The sequence below is a fragment of the Acromyrmex echinatior genome, chromosome 13 (genome assembly GCF_024713525.1).
Source record: "Acromyrmex echinatior isolate Ae372 chromosome 13, ASM2471352v2, whole genome shotgun sequence".
Taxonomy (NCBI): domain Eukaryota; kingdom Metazoa; phylum Arthropoda; class Insecta; order Hymenoptera; family Formicidae; genus Acromyrmex; species Acromyrmex echinatior.
Genome location: NC_141864.1, coordinates 8,712,122 through 8,726,958, shown reverse-complemented (window position 1 = coordinate 8,726,958; position 14,837 = coordinate 8,712,122). Strand labels below are relative to the sequence as shown.

Below are 14,837 nucleotides of genomic sequence, written 5' to 3'. Positions count from 1 at the left end.
TTTAAAAAAAAATTTAAACGAACAATTATAACATCATATGTGTAATATTTATTTTATTTATTTTTATAGTCATGAATAATGATTTTTTTATAGTAACATGTTATCTCATTTGCACGCAAAAAAATAACAAAGAGATAGTAACAGTTTCTGTGGTATTTTATTATTCCAAGAGATCGAATTGCGGAAATCAGATATCTAAATAAAAATTCATTTATGCAAAAAAATTTTGTAGAAGGAATATATTTTTCTTTTGTTCTCGGATACGTCACTCACTTGAAATTTTACATTAGCTCTTCTTGAAGCAAATTTATTGGCGATTATTCGAGTTTGTTTGTAGGAATTCCGTTAAGAATATCTCAGGAATGGTTCTAAAGCGGTAAACGAGCCGACAAATTGGATTCGCAGGACGCTGGACGTTACATCGGGAGATGCGCGGTTGGGATAAGGTGATCCATACCGAACTCGATTAGGTTTCTGGCGCCTCTTCGTCTCTGCTCCTCGCTTCTTATTCAGACCCCTCGAGATTGGCCAGGCACGATTAATTGACGGTAGTCCCTTCGAGACTTCTCGACGAGATTCGAAACGACAGCTACGAATTCCAGGAGGGTGCGAAGAAAGGAATAAGGATATACGCACTCGACGTGGATCCGTGTTGGATGTCAGTGCTTTAAGATTAAGTCATTTAGATTAACTTGTTGAGCATAAGTTTACGTTACACTGTCTTGGAATCTGTCGAGAGGTTGAAGGGAAGTCTTTCTGCGATATAATTAAGATGTAATTAAACGAAGAATATTTCGCGAATTTCAGGGAATTTTTTACTATAATTATTATTATAGAAATTCTAATTTTTATTATTGTACGAAAGATATCTTACGAACTTATTTAACCCGTAGACTATAAGTATCGATAGAAAATTTTAACAGAATAAAATTTTCAAAAGTTTCTGACATTTCTCGAATCATTTATATACAATATTATGTTGCTATTATATGGCATGCAAATATATTGCCAAATATATCAATCAGTTTACTAGCACTTCATTCATCTATTTTGTATAATTGTGCCGGATGGCAAAAGCGGAGATTCCATGACATAATCGTGTTACACGTTCATCGATTACGATACGGCCGTCATTACGTACCTCCCCCGGGTATAAACCCATTTATCATGTCAATGCATGCGCCTATCGTTAGTGACCGACTGTTAATGCTTGTTAATTAATGATCCCACGGCGACCGCCGTAGTCGAAATTCAGGACGGGATCTAGAATGAGAACTTGGCTGCCCATTTGTCTTCGGCCGAAGCTACGTGTGAGAAATGAAAGCGAAGCTATGTATAGGATATCATCGTATCGTGTTCGAACCGTAAAAGCAGCAATGATTTCAAGAGAAGGAGAGAAAAAGAGAGAAGGAAATATCAGAATATTATTATATATTTGTCTCAAATTAATTTATTTTGTAAATAAAATTAAATATAGTCATTATGATATATTGCGTCCATTTAAAATTACTAAAATGAGATTATTAATTATTTTTGAAATATCTAATATTAAAATTTGATAAATAGGGCAAGTGCCTTCATTCACAGATCTACAGTGACATTTGATATTCCTGAAATGGGAGTTGCATCCGCATTTCAGATAGTAGACTATCTGAGAAACATAGAGTGACACTACAGGCACTACGTGCCAGATTCAGAGATTCAATTTAGAAGTACGAAAAGTATTTTTACCTGCGAGATCTGGAGAATTCTCGCGGATTCAAGCTGCAATCATTAATCAGGAATGAAAAAAACTAGAGAGGATAGAGAGGAAAAAGAGACGAGTCACGAGTAGCATTCGCGGGTGGCAAAAGAAACATTGATTGAACGCGGAGGGTGCCACGCCGTGTTGTCGAGAACCGATGAGGCGAATAATCGGATTTAGGGATTATCAGCTCTTTTCGGTACCGGACCGTAACCGTCGTTGCCCGTATCGTCATCGATTTCGGGAATTATTAGCAAGACAAACAGGACATCGGTGACAAATGAGACATCGCAGTCATCAACATTGAAACTCGTCGATATGTCGAATTTATCTAGATTTATATATTTTATTTCCTCTCTGTTGAAGGATTAGAAAGGTAATTAAAGTGATCTATGATATTTCGTTATACATTTTGCAACATAGATTTTTTGAAACTGTTTTAGCAGCGTGCAAAACGAGATGTGGCATCTCTATTCATAACGTTACATATATTTTTTGTAAAATTAGTTCATATCCGTTGTAGAAATTATATCAGTTCTGAAAACCTACTTTCGAGGTACAAATCGATGAAAAGCTATTTTCGAATTAAGCTTCAGAAACATATAAAAATAGGACTAATTCTGGATATACTCGTATCTACAGATAAAAAGACGATTGTGTAATGGCGTTTTCTACTGGGGAAACTAGTGCAACATATTTTTATTGTTTATAAATAATTTTATCCTTTTAATGTTATGAGGTTATCGTGACAACAAATAATATGTAATTAATAGGGTTAAACTATTTATTAACACTGAAAAATCATAACATGAATTGCATTCAGTGTGCACCAGTGTTTTGCATTAATTTTCTCAGACGAAAAACGTTGTAAAAAAATAAAATGTTAATTTTAACTTAAAGACGTATACTTTCTGAAACATGCAAAAATATTAAAATGAACATTTTGTGTTAATTTTAACATTTTTAAATGTCTCAGAAAGTCCACTATATGTCTTTAAGTTAAAATTAACATTTTATTTTTTACAGTGTATAAATTCAGAGTATCCACCATAAAACCTTAGAACCAAAGACTCGCATTGCTACCAGCATTTTCGGTAGTACAGTAAATTACCGGACATGCTTTCACGCGCGTTTTGTGCCGGATCCTTTTATCACAGCGATAAATTTCCTTCAGGAAGGACGCCACGCATGCACCCTTCGCTACACTCCGAATCCTAGATAGCCCTGAAGGTACGTCGAATCGGTATTTGTGGTTCCTCGCAGCCGGGAAAAATCCCAGATAGGGATGCCATGGTGTGGCCGATAATAACGCTAGTTTATCGCATGATTTATCAAACGCGATCGTATCGGTCGGCGACGCTCTCCGAGAACATCGTGGGTGGAAAGGGGGTTGGGGAAGCATCGCTGTGACAAATTGTCGGTCCACGGGAAGGGTGAGAGAAAGAGACACGTCGGTCTACGCCTACATCTGTTTCCGCGTTAATATCTTGTATAACTCTTACGGGGACGACGACTTGAGGGATTGCCACGAGCGGGGGAGCGCAGAGAGAGAGAGAGAGAGAGAGAGAGAGAGAGAGAGAGAGAGAGAGAGAGAGAGAGAGAGCAACACAAAAGAGGGTAGAAAGAGAGTGAGAATGGACCACTCTTGTGTCGTCTTCGTCCTGAAGATATATAGCGACCGACTTGTCTCTCCGCGGGTTTTCGCGCCCGACGGAAACATAAATAATGCATCTCACTTTTGTTGGTGTCGCGGACCTCTGCGTGAGATCGCGGATGTGGGCATGTCAATTTTTTTTTTTTTTTGAACAGACATCCATCATCGTAGGATCCGTGCGGAGATGATGGTGCGTGTCGCATGGGAATTCCTCCATTTCCGGATGCGGAGGCAGGAGAGATACATTTATCGAAGCGATGCGAAGAACTTGTCCATGCTCTCCAGTAAATTGTTTGAAATAAAATTAGTAGTGTGTGCCTGGAGTTTTCTCTAGAAGTAAAATTGAGAAAACTTCTATCTAAATGGAAAAATTATATTGAAATCGATGACTACTGGATTGATGGAAACCATCAAAAGTTTTAATGTGCTTTTTGAACTTTATTTGATAGATACAGTAATATTTTATTTCTTCCTTACATCGTTGACTTTTCTTTTTTCAATTCAGTTATTAATTGGCAAAATATATTGATAAAATATAATATATTTTTCTCTAGAATATTTTTAGGTATATAAGACACGCTTTACCTAGAAAATTTTTAGAGACAGAGAGAGAGGAGAAGAAGAAATTCAAAAGTTGAAAACGGAGTTGAAAGTTTGCGCCATCGTGTTGATAGATGTGTATTCTGAAAAGCTGAAGGGGATTTAGACTATGTGCACCTGCGCCCCTCTCTCTGAAAAGAGTTTTCTTTGAATTTTCTTTACACTTCTCTTTGAATTCCCGTAATATTAAACTTCTGAAATCTATGTACATATTCATTCAACTGTAGCTCACCTTACAAAAGCTTACTTGGAATTTATTTGTGTAAAATAGTTTTGTAAAATATAAACGTGATGTATGCAGGAACGTTCAACTGGACAGAAATACGCGTTTAACAAGGAATATTGCATGCGGGAGAAAATAGTTGCTGTTTCGCGTGCGTATCTTACATTTAGTGTTTAATGTGAGCTCCTCCCTTTTCTTTTTGGTACCGGAAATAGTTTAATGTTGATCAAGAAACACAATCACGAAAAAATAAATACCAAAGATATACCGTAGAAAATTAATTCGTTCCTAAAATGATATAATTATATTTATAAATTATAGTTCTAAACTCTTATTTAATTACTTTCTAATGCAATTTATTAATTTACAATGAAATGTTTGAAGACATACTCAGCAATAAAACTTAAGAAGCTTTATGAACTATTTAAAGTACTTATAATTATATCTACGGAGTTATTGCAATTTTCAGATATAAGAAAAATAAATCAAAATAAACCCGAACGAAATAATAAGTTGTCAAATAAAAATTAAAAGTTAAAAGTTTAAAATTAATTAGGCTAGGCAACACATCCAGCTAAAATAATTTATTAAGATAATTGTTTGATTTTAAACTGATACCATTCTTCCCACCCCTTACTCGATACATTCGCCAATCCCGTTTGTCGCCATGTTCAAAGCGAGTCTCTGAAATAGTGCGCTTGACATGCCAATCTAAAGTTCAGAAAAATTCGACGTGGGGATGAACAGCGGGAGTGAAGGAGACGGACGCTGCTCTCTCCCCGATCCTCGTATTCGCGATCCTCGTATACACGGTCCATCCAAGTGTCCCGTCATCCCCTTCACCACGGCTCGCGTGCTCTATCTACCGTTGGTCGCCCCGAGGCCAACTAACCCTCTATAGACGGACCGAGGAGGACGGGGTGAGAGGCTCCGTAACAAACGTGGATCGTGTAAGGGGTCGAGGAGATAAAATGAGATCGTGTCTCGAGGCCGGACGGCAAGGGAGCGGCTGCAAGACAGAGGAGAAAAGAAATTGGTACATCGCCTGAGAAGAATGAGTCGGTCGCCCCCTCTGCCGTTGTTTCCGATGCGAATATCTTGCTGGTGGTATCCGGCGATGGAGAGGGCATTGTCTTTGCCGCAAGGAGCGATCAAATCGCCCGATTGTCCTTCGATCGACCCCACGACAATCTTTTTATCAGAAGATATACAATATAAAAAATTTTATAAAAATTTTACCAAGGAGGTAGAATTGTTCCTCATATGTACGTAATTTTTTAATTTTTTTTTTTTATATTATAGTTTATATTATGTATTGTGAAAATATTGATTTATTTCTCATCCCTAAATTTCAAGAAAATATTAAGATGGTCATTAGCAGTATTAACAGCTTTCTAAGATCCGTGCTTATTAGCAATATTAACAGCTTTCTAAGACTCGTATTTGCATCAATAATATTAAATTGCTTGTCAATTTAATTTGTGATATTACTACTCCAGCTTTGGTTTAAGACTGTGTTTCAAGATCGATAAATAATTAGCGCACAGTTTCCTTGAATTAGAAATTGTATAAATTCACAAGAAATATTATCAGACATGAAGAACCGCCTTGATCGAATACGACATTTTTCGCTCATGTGTGAAGAAAATAATCATTTTGCAATATATTTACAAAATTGTATAAAATAAATTATCACTCTTAACGCATTGTAATTGACGTCTTAAAGTTTTATAGCTAAAAGATTTTTATAAAAAATTACGTAATGAGAGAGATATCCGATTCAACGGAAAATATAGAAGAAATTTAATTTTTAAAATATTTAAGACACACATTCATTGAAGCGATAAGAAAAATACTGAAAAATACTTTTGTTCAGCCTTTCTTAAAGAAACTAGCATTACAAGTTTGTAGAGAAATTTTATAGACACCACAAATATTTATGATTAATTATCCTTGCATACTTTATTCTTATCTAACATCTATCATAAAATTTACGTTCTATCGCAAATTTACGTACTAAGTTTCTCCTATAAGGCAGATCTACCAATCATTTCGCATCTCGGTGTCCGTCGGTATTGCGTTACCTCGAAGTAGAGCTGAACGTATGTACAACCACGTGCTTCTTCGGATTCACTTGAGAAAGCTGAAACCGCGTTTACGACCGAATAAGATAGCGCACGACTTCATGCACAGGTCGTAATGGCGTATTAAAATTTCTCAAAGTAGCATCACGTCCGACGATGCGTGCTTCTCGACCACGCGCGACACGGTTGAGTCAAACAACAATTGCAATCCTACACTCGTCTTATCCATTCGTAGCACATAGAAGTCAACTAAAACTCGTGAATTACACATTTTAAATTGCAAGTTAACTGCAAACGCTTTCTGACTTTAAAATTGTTGTTTTGGTTAAACATTATAGACGATACGCTTTATATAATTAATACAACACACCATTTTCCTATTTTTGTCTCTATTGTTTTAAATGTTAATCATCAGAATTTTTTTGGGAATGTAAAAGCTCTAGAGCTCTTCGAAGAAGTGCCAGAGTTGTATCAAAGAAAGATGCGGTTAAACTGAGTACTTTCATAAATAAAAAATTTCTCTTAACAATGAAGACTTTTGACATAAAAGTAAAATTCCAAACAATGATTAATCCTTAAAAAGTTATAGTCTTGAATAAAATTGAAGACTTTGATATAACTACAGATCTAACTTATCTTTTTTTTCTTTGGTTCCTCAAAAACGTAAATTGCCTGCTGCTAATTAATATCCTTAATTTTTTAAAACAATAAGTTGCAAGACAATATTAAAATATTCAATGTTTGAAAGAAATATAATCTCTTGATTTCAAATTAATTAAAGAAAAGCTACTGATATATTAACTATAAATTAATTTATTATTTGTTATACTTGATCTATTACAATAATATTCTACGTAAATAGCAAAAAAGAATGATTGAATGTTTCTCGAAAAATGGACGCGTCATTTCCCGGAATGGCCGGTAATTCGGTCGAATTAGGGGAATCGCTCGCTAAACTAGCGGCAGAAATAACCAGGAAGTGCGCTCGCGGCGCGAATCGTTCGGGAAGCGCCAAACGACCGCACTTCCGGTTCGTGCGGCAAAGTGTTTCCTGCGTCGTTCGCGCGAGGGGCGGCAACCCCTTCGTATAGTTGCGGGAGGGTAAAGGGCAACAATGCCGCGAGCAACTACTCGAGCCCGAGCCTTTGTCTGAAAATCTCACTTGGGCTCTCCTTTCCGCTTCGCCCTCCAAGCCTCCACCCGTTTTATACCCTTACATGTTCCCATCCCTCCCTCTCGGCTTTCCTTTTCACCCCGTTTGCCTCCTTTAACGGCGAGACACGTGTGATTGCTGTTCCTTTGAATTTTGAGAAAAAGGCTCCCATGGGTGTGTCTTTGTCTCACGTCGCTTTGGCGTTATGATCAAAAGATAAAGGGAACGAGATAGGGCAGGTATTACTGCTTTTCTTCTAGCTTATTAAATGGTTGAACTTAAAGGAAGTCGTAAGATTTATGGCCAGCACGAGGTGTTAAGAACTTTGTTTCTCTAAACTAACTCTATTTAACTCTTGATATTAATATTTGAATAATATTCACATCGCACTCTATTATTATATTTACGAATTTTCATTTTATAAACTCGTTAATTAATTGTAAAGTTTAATTACAGTGTATTTTATATCTTAACTTTTTTATTTTTGAGAATTTTATGACTGACTCTTACATGCCCTGTCTATTATTTGTATTGTTATTTGACATCAAGAATCCTTGTATTGATTATCTTACTTTTAATTGTAAAATGTCAAAAACAATAAAACGTAAATTACATATTTCCCACTCATTATTGAGAAGGAAGAGTTAAAATAATAAATTAAATACATTTTAAATCATAACCGCTTGCAGGAATTTAATAAATAATAATATCCTTTCATACGTAACGAAATTATAGTCGCTGTTAGTCGAGTCTATATGCAATATTGCCGGCAGTTAAAGGAGGTCGACGTTACTCGAGCATGATTCGATAATTTACCTGCAACCTAAATAAACATTTTGCATTCCCGACAAATATCGCGTATTTACTGACTATTATCGGAAAGCCGCGAATTTCTAATAACTCGTCAAAGTTTCGCAACGCGCGCTAATTTCCGTTCTCGAACTGCCACTGGTCTTGAAAGTAATGACGATGCAACGGAGATCTCTCGCTGTGCGCAATCGGCATCAGGAATTACGAAACGGGTTACAGAGTCGATTCGAATGACGAAACACGCAATATTACGAGCGAGCAAGAAGTTATTCACGAGCATTTGTCTGTAAAATTGTTTAAAAAAGACATAGAAAAGCTTAAATTACGCTTTATAAATATATTAATTGCTTTTTAAAGAAAAAGCTATTAATTGAGCAATTCATTAATAACATTAATCGAAAGACATAATATATATTATGAGTCGGCGAGCGCACAAGAAGTTGTTCACAAGTATTTGTCTATAAAATTGCTAAAAAAAAGATACAGAAAAAAAATTAAATTTGTATTAATTGCTTTAAAAAAACTATTTATGCGATTCATTAGAAGGTCAGTTAAAACATCAGTTTCAGTTAATTTGACTGAAACCACTTTTTCCATGTAATTAGTGGAAGCTCGTTTATATATTAATAATATTATTAATTTCCCAAGTATATCAAATGATGTCTTAACGACGTTTTTAATATCAAAAATGTCATCTTGCTACTTAAGTTGTATTAAATATGAAGAAGAGAACTCGCTCAATGTTATATTAATTTTTTCGAAAGGCTAAAATTTTTTATAAATTTACCTTATTGATTGACACGAAAGATGCAAAAATTTTTGCTTGCTGCTCTGACAATGAATAAGTAAAATTATTTAGTCATTCATTTGTTTATGTGTTAAGTATTGGAACTATTTGCAAATTTTCAAGATGAAAGTATGAATTTAAGTATGAAGATTAGAAGTAACATCCGCAAGTGATATACGAGTGGCGCACTGCGCCACATCCCTCTCAAACTCCCTCTGTTTCCTGCGGGGATTAATGACTCGCTCGAAAAGAACGACGTGTCTCCGAACACGTTTCCGAGGAACATCTGATATCGCACTACGACTTTAGCCATCAAGAGTGCCCGTAAAAGACCACCCCGCCTTATGAATAAAGTAAAATGTCGCACGACGCAACACATTATTCGACACACAACGTTTCCCTACGACGATGATGACGACGACGACGATGAGATCTTTCCGCCCTCGTTCTTCCCGTTCGCACGCGAGCTGGTACCATCGTCGGGGTACCATGTTGCGTTATGGGTATCAAGCTACTCATAAAACGGCATTAGCACTAGCCCCATATGCCAGTCGACCGGCTGAGTTTATTCGTACGAGAGGAAAAGGGCAACCTTGCTGTCGAGGAAAATTACTTTAACGATGGATTTTAGTCCACTAGTTCTTGGTTAAAAAAGTATATGATCTTTTTTATGATCAAGCAGAATTAATGAAATGGGAGTAGTCATGATTTTCTTGATAAAATATGTAGATATCAGACTTTTTCTAAAAATATAATATTTTTACGTTATTTAAAATGTCGATGTATAAGATAAAGTCTTTGTTATACATTGACATTTTAAATAACGTAAAAATATTATATTTTTAGGAAAAAATCTGATATCTATATATTTTATCATGATTATTCCCATTTCATTAATTTTGCTTGGCCATAAGAAAAGATCATATATATCCAAGTCTAAAAGTTTAGTTAGATACAGATTTGAAAATAATTTGTGGACTATTAAAATAATTACGCAGAACGTTCAAAATTATTAGAACGTTAAAACTTTTTTGCAGTATTACTTATTATGCTTGAACGTTCTACATAATTATTTTGATAAGTCTAATAAAATTATTTTTAGATCTAGCCAACTTTTTAAATATTTCAGTAAAATCACTCTTTCCATTTAAATTCAATGAAATTATCGAATCAAATTTTTAGTTTGAAGTTGATCCGGTTTAAATTTCAAGTTTAATCCGATTGCTGGATAGACACTCGACAATTTTATCGTTCAACTCGATCACAAGCGGTGTTGATGAAAGTGTTTGCAAGTGTTGATAAAAGCAGTTAAAGCACGTGATCATCGAAATTGATTGTGAACATTTGAAAAATACGAATCCTTTACTGTGGCTTGTCTTTTCTGATCAGTTAGTATCTAAAGTGAGATTTTATTCGATTTTAATACTGATTGTATTGGAGAATACTGATATTTTAATGTATTAAACGAACGGACAAATAAAATGGATCGGAAAGTCTCGGATTGGTTCACTGATCGTAAAAGTTTCTCGTTCTAACGCCGTAAAAATCGCCTCGCTGTCCCTAACTGCTACAGTTAAATTATTGAAGGATGCGGTTGACTTTGACCTTCGAGAGAAAAGGGATGAAACGATTGCATCTTCTTTTGTACGATCTTTAAATGGCGTCGATCAGACACGCATACTGGCGGTGAAAGACTCTTTATCGAGCAGAAGAAAAAAACCACGAACGTGATCGTGGTGGATAAAGGGCGTGTGGACGTCGTTCCCTTCCGTTCTTCTTCTTGCCTAGGGCACCCCTTAAGCCTGGTCCACCCCTACAGGGTAATAGCGGACCGGCAGGGTGGCCGCAGTAACGACGCGTCGTCAGTTAATCAAGCCATTTCGTTCCTGCGGGATTGGAATGAGGATTCGGTCGAAACGACGACCATCGATTTTGCTTTGGCCGCAGTCGTACAACTTTCCCAACTTCCGAGGGAATACGAAGGAGAAAGTTGGAGTTTACATCTTCGTGCACTTCAGGACAATTTACGCACTTTGCCGTCGACAGATGAGAAAGGAAGGAAAAAATGGCAATTAGGTTGAGAAATATAACTTGTAGTATGACTTATAAATTCGATTTAACTTCAAATATAATTTATAATTTTTTGAAAGCATTTTAGAATTTTTCCTGGATTACGCTTTCCAGGAAAAGTCTGGTATTCAAATATACACTTTTGATGACAAATTCCAGGTTTCCTTTACCGAATTTAAACATATTCTCATTTAACGAAGTAAATATAAAGTAAATACAAGCGTAATATTTATATCGCCTCGCGAATATCAATAAAGGCATACGGTATGGTAATCTCGTTGTACCTTTACTGTGAGGTTTAATCCACTTACAGAAGTTGTGTAGCTCACCGCGAAACGAGATCAGAAACTCCAGCATTTCAATAAAACGACTTCTTCAACTTTCCTTATGGTTGAATCCTTTTAGAATTTGAACTCCAATATAAACGAGCTCAAATTCATTGTTAATAAAATCGTATGGAAAAATCCCAAGTTTTAGAGGAATAATCTCGACTTTGTACGTCTTTTCATTTAAATTTAAAAAAAATATAATTCCATTAAAGCAAAGATAATTTAAAATTGAAAGAAAACTACAAGTTTTTCTTATTAAGATTTATCGAGAATTTTAATGCTTCTTGCTTAAGAAAAGGTCATCTTCAAATTAAATAAAAACCTATTTCTTACTCTCTATATTATATCGTTATATAATACATTTTTTTATAAACGACAAATTATACTATTATATTAGCAAAGAAATTTTATAAAAATGATTTTGCTTCGTGTTTAAGACATTAAAAAAAGAATATAAATTATATGAAAATATTAAAAAACCAATAAAAGTATTAAAATAATTCTTATTTGTTAAACTCTATGTTAAAAGCGAAATCAGCTTTGGTAGTCAAAATGTCGACAAGAGAACGGCGACTACTTCTGGTCAACCAAAATCTTCAGGAAGATCGAGTGAAGTGCTCTGGTCTTGCACCGCATGGAAGACCAGCGAGATCTTCTCTGGTGGCCACCATGATGATACGCAAGACGTATCTCGGTCGAGCACTGAGTCCATTGTCATTGAGATTCCCGAGCTGTCCCAGGACACGAAGGGGATGAGGAAAGGGCGCACTGCGCGCAATTTCCGCCCATCGGGGTTCGACGATCAGGGGGGAACGGCGCCCCAAGCCCTCGTAATCCCGCGACTGAAAGCCTCGTTTAATATTTATGATTTATTTCGGTTTAATTCGACGTGCAAACGAGAGGCGTATTTGTATTCAACGACTGTCTGGTTGGCTGGCTGGCTGACCTGCTCGCTACGCGACGTCTTAATCCCTCGAGACCTCGGATCCTGACTTGAAGCACGGAGCTTTACTCTGACTCGAGAAGAGAGGAAGATGTTTTCCTCTAGTCCTAATCTGAATGCGCTACGAATTCTCGTTGCCTCACGAGTTGCACTGCTTTTGATTTATGGCGCGTATTGTGTGAGAACACCATATAAAACGGAAACGGAAGAGCAAAGAATAAGTTAAGATAAAATATAATTTGAAATTTAATTTCTTTTAAATTTCTCTCAAACTTAATAACGAAAATAGAGAGTAGATTCATGAGTTTTTGCACAGCAAAAATACAAAATAAAACCAATTTGATGTTAAATTAATACATTAATTTTGAATACTTAATCTTAAAATTGTTAAAAAATATTTTAAGATGAAAAATTACTACATTTTTCAAATTTAAAAATAGATTTTACGTTAATGGAGAATTAAGATCTTGAGATTTATTTCTAATTTCTCTTCCAATTGTACATTTCGTGAAAATCTCTTTTAACAATTGATAAAAATTGTGTTACTATAAAGAAAAAGTTTCATAAGGCGATACTAGTAAGAAATATTATCCAGCATTTTGCATGTAACAACACTTATTTTTCCTTATTAAATTTCTGGTCCTCCCATTATTGACGCTTTGATTGTCTTTGCGCGAGGTAACAACAACAGGCCTCCGCAGCGGATACAAGTTTCAAGAACGCGATGGCGAGTTTACAAGCGCGGCGGAATCATCGGCGTCATTGTTCCGGGAACAATGCGCGAATAGAAATGCCTTCACCCTCGTATCCGGCAGCCACGGCGAGGTCTAGGGGAGAGAATTACCCTCTGCATTAACTCGCGTAATTGAGATTTATTAATCCAGCGGCCGGTTAGTGGCCGCGCACCAGCCGTATCTTGTTCTCCTCCGAACCGAGGTTGGGCTGTAACTTTATTATTATTACGGAGCGAAGTATGTGCACTCGCCCGTAGGATTTTTCCGGGGGCAGAAAGGCGTTTATCATCCTGAATGAATGAACGATCAATTCGGAGTATTCCTCGTTCACATTTTATTTCGCAACTTCTGCTTGCAATAAGAATCTCATTGATAAGAATTGAAGAAAAAAAATAAAAATAACTTTTATTTCTGCGAGTACGATTGTTACAGTGTGGAATTTATAATGTCAACTTATATCCGAGGGGTCAACCACTATGGCACAATTAATGTACATTTCTTTAGAAATATATTGCGGCAGTACAATAATAAAACAAGCAATGCTAGCAATTCTAACAATGTACTAACAATACATAGTAGTACATTAACAATACTTGGCAACAATATTGTGCGCAATAGGTGCACATAATACAGGGAAAACAATAGCAATGCTAACACAATAAAGCGTGTTGTATTGCCTACATAATTAGCAATCACTGTACATTTTTTAGTAGTGATTGATCCCTCGATTATAGCCAATTTGAATTATTTTTAATCATTTCTATAGGTCGTCACTTGACCATTCAATATATTAATTAATTTAACTAAAATAATGGAGTTAAACTCAAGAAAATGTATATATTAAATTCGACAAAGTAAACGTCCACATTAACGTATACTAAGTGTATTCTCCGCCATATAAAAAAGATATGTCAATATAACACTATTAAAAATAACAAAGATTAAAGCATGTTTTTTTAAAGATGGCCGTTTTACCCAAGTTTACTCTACATGTTTATGGAATAATGTGGTTACCAGAGGGTAGACTACGGGTTAAGCCGTTAGTTAAGCCCGCAGGGAAGTTTCATATTGCTAGATTAAGCGTTCGACTTTCACCTTAGTTCCTCTCTCTTTCTCTCTCTCTCTCTCTCTCTCTCTCTCTCTCCCCCCCCCCTTCTATCTCTCTCCATTTCTCCATCTTCTCCGTTTACGTCTTAAGCCGAACGGCCCTAAGTTGTAGGCGCGACTTTCATTAAACAGCTCGATGACAGATCGCTTGTCTTCGTTTGTATTAAGGGTGGTGCTGAAACCAGATTTAGACGGCGATATTACGATTCGGAGACCCGACTGTCCTTAATTCAAGACTTCCCAGTTACGTGACCGTGTTTCATTTGCGCGTTATTGCTCGATGATAGTAAATGATTAAGACCAGCTCGAAGGGTATAGAAAGGTATGCAGCATTTCCTCGAAATCTTTAGCAGAAAAAATACGCAGAAAAAGATCTCGTCTGGTATTTCTAAATAAAATTTTACTATAACCGCAATACATAAATACAAAGTATAATATAATAAAATATAGAAGTATATAGAAATATGTAACGTGGAATTCTTCCCTATTTCATTGCATAAAATCTGGAAGAGTTAAAAATACGTTTTACGTCGCTAATAATTTGCTGTTTTGTCGTATGGTGGTCGAATTCTAGTCGACTCCTACGAGAAACAGATGGC

General features: G+C 35.9%; 1 protein-coding gene and 1 long non-coding RNA gene across 9 annotated transcripts in view; one reads left to right on the top strand and one right to left on the bottom strand.

The window, feature by feature from the left end:
* ChAT (Choline acetyltransferase) overlaps nucleotides 1-14,837 on the top strand; it is a 95,824-nt gene that overhangs the window by 13,782 nt on the left and 67,205 nt on the right. The window lies entirely within an intron of this gene.
* LOC147907610 (uncharacterized) overlaps nucleotides 1-14,837 on the bottom strand; it is a 66,011-nt gene that overhangs the window by 2,664 nt on the left and 48,510 nt on the right. The gene's annotated exons all lie outside the window — the stretch shown is intronic.